This window comes from Octopus sinensis, linkage group LG5 (genome assembly GCF_006345805.1).
Source record: "Octopus sinensis linkage group LG5, ASM634580v1, whole genome shotgun sequence".
In the NCBI taxonomy this organism is placed as follows: domain Eukaryota; kingdom Metazoa; phylum Mollusca; class Cephalopoda; order Octopoda; family Octopodidae; genus Octopus; species Octopus sinensis.
In genome coordinates this window covers 7,116,083-7,119,139 of record NC_043001.1, presented here as the reverse complement: position 1 = coordinate 7,119,139, position 3,057 = coordinate 7,116,083, and the positions used below count along the sequence as shown (strand labels likewise).

Sequence of the window (3,057 nt, the reverse complement as noted above, 5' to 3'; positions counted from 1 at the left end):
TTCCATTGTAGGAATTTAATTTCGTGTCATGTTATTCTGATAGTGTTTTTTTTTTCTTTTATATTCTGTTATCTAAAAATTGTAACATGAAAATTAAGTTGCTACAACAAAAGTAATTGTATTTCCTAGCTACGATACTTTTGAATTAAGTTTCATACAGATAAACGAATTATACTTAGAGAGGAGGCTTGAGTTTATATATGTATATATATATATATATATATATATATATATAATATACATATATATATGTATGTATGTATGTATATATAATTTGAATTACAAACGTGTAGCTTCTTTCTATAGGTCATCTTATGTGTGCATAGTTATCAGTAGCACCTATTTTTTAAATTAGATATAACAAATATATCTTCTTTTCATTTGACTGTTACTGCTGGCAAATAAAAGGACTTTGACAATTATTACATAGTTTGTTCTTTTACAAAGAGAGTAAATAAGTGAATAATATTGTTTCATTGCGATACAGCTGTATATCACCAAAAGAAAGACAGAAGCAAAACAACTTTAATAGAATACGTATGAATATTTACATCTCTCTATATCTATGCCTGCGTGTGTGTATGTTTCTATGTATCTATCTGACTATCTATCAATCTATCTCTCTCTATATATATATATATATTCACGTGCATGTGTGTGCGTTTGAATGCGTTTGTTTCTGTGAATGTATGTATGTATTGCCAAAATAGATGATATTTTAGTTCTCCCGATTTTTTCTAAAGCAGCTTGATGTATTGGTGAGCAGCCTACGGAGCCAGAGATTATGAAGATTACATTTCGAGTTCCCCGTGTCATGAAAATCCTGGCAGGGTATCGAAATGCCAACGTCATGACTTATGCTCAATACTCAGTGAATATTGTAAACGTTTGTAAAAGTTTGTAAGACGTGACATGGACAGCTGCTACGGGGACAACGAAGCTGTTTCCAATAGGGTGGACTCGGTAGGCATTCTGTTTTCTCCCGCAAACAGAAATTCGTCTCCAAGTCTTTGAACAGGACCTTAGGCTCAGTTTACAATGCCGTATGAAGATGCCGACGTGTATAGTCAATCCCTGCCTGGAGAGATTTCTTATACAAGTGGCATCAGGATTCAGCATCTTACCATTCTTCTGTAAACAGTTGAACTCGTTGTTGAAGAATGTCTACGGTTGCATCAAACCAAATTTGCAGCCTTCCAATTCCCTTGATTGTAATTCCAAAGCTTATTATGTTTGGGGTGTGTTTGGGAAAGATTTCAACCGCTTTGCCTACAACACAGAGGCTGGGATGATGGCCAGAATCTAGTGACCAGAAGGATGTGGTCCCAGTGGTATAGGGTGGGACACTTGCGCTAGGTTTTAGAGGCGTTTTGAAACCAAGCTGGAAGCTGAGTGTCATCGTTCAGACATAATCTAGTTGCTATATTCTGATTTTAAGAAAATGATTTCGCGCTTTCTCCGTGCCCGCATATACGTATATGTGCACAAGCACACACTCACACATGCAAACAGAAAAGCATACACACACACACACACACACACTGACGTCCACAGCCTTATACTCATACATAAATATATTTATACTTATATATCTGTATTTTTCTATCTATTTATCCATATATATATATATATCTTTGTATCTATGTATGTGTATATCTATCTCGCTATCAATTTATCTGTCTGTTTATCTATCTCTCTCTCTCTCCATCTCTCTTTATGTATATGTGTGTTTCTGTGTGTTAATATATACCTGTGTGCACGTGCGCATTTTTGTATTAGTGACTTTTGAACCCAGCTCTTGATAAACAGGCACTTCCGCATGGTTTGCAGCAGAAGTTTCCCCATTAACCACACTGGCCTTTCGGTATGTATCCTGTTACCGTATACATACATATATACATACATACAATAATACAAACATATACATATATTTATATACAAACACTCATTCACACACACATATCACGTTCAAAGCACCGGTTCTCGTCCGAACACCGAAGTTAAGCAACATCGAGCCTAGTTAGTACTTAGATAGGTGACCGCTTGGGAAACCTAGGTGCTGTAAGCATAAATTTATTACACGGCGGTACATCAGCATGGCCACAGCTCTGAGCTGAAACCAAAAAAAAATATACATATATACGTACATATATACATATATACGCGCAGGAGTGGCTGTGTGGTAAGTAGCTTGCTAACCAACCACATGGTTCCGGGTTCAGTCCCACTGCGTGGCATCTTGGGCAAGTGTCTTCTGCTATAGCTCCGGGCCGACCAATGCCTTGTGAGTGGATTTGGTAGACGGAAACTGAAAGAAGCCCGTCGTATATATGTATATATATATATATGTGTGTGTCTGTGTTTGTCCTCCTAGCATTGGTTGACAACCGATGCTGGTGTGTTTACGTCCCCGTTACCTAGCGGTTCGGCAAAAGAGACCGATAGAATAAGTACTGGGCTTACAAAAGAATAAGTCCCGGGGTCGAGTTGCTCGATTAAATGCGGTGCTCCAGCATGGCCGCAGTCAAATGACTGAAACAAGTAAAAGAGTAAAAGAGTATATATATCTGACAGAAAGTAAAGTAACTTTAATACGTCGATTTCGTTCAACTTTTAATTGTGTCATATTTGAGTTTTTCTACGGTTCCCGGTTCCTGTGCTCTATCACTTACTAACTAACATATAACCATTGCAGCCGTATGGCATACCCCGTTGGTTAAACTTCTCAAACGAACCAGATATAATAATCTTAGCAGACATCATAAGAAAATGAATGAATGAGAGAAAGAGAGAGAAAGCGAGTCTTAGAGAGAGTGAGGTAGAAAAAGAAAAAGACTATGAATGAGAGAGATAAGTTCACAGGGAAACCTCCGATGGCAAAGAGAAAGCAGATGTCATTTAAATCCCCATTTACTTGGTTTCAGCTTTGATGCCCTCAGAACTCGTCCGTTTATTCGTGTATCTCTTACACGAACTAATGTTTAGCATCTTGACTTTCAACCCACTTTGGAGTGATTCGTAATTACTTCTTGAGAGTCTTGGTCTTTTATTTTACTT

At 37.4% G+C, this 3,057-nt stretch overlaps 1 pseudogene; it reads left to right on the top strand.

Moving 5' to 3' along the window:
• Nucleotides 1-1,949: 1,949 nt before the first annotated feature.
• Nucleotides 1,950-2,068, top strand: LOC115212498 (annotated as a pseudogene).
• Nucleotides 2,069-3,057: the final 989 nt, after the last annotated feature.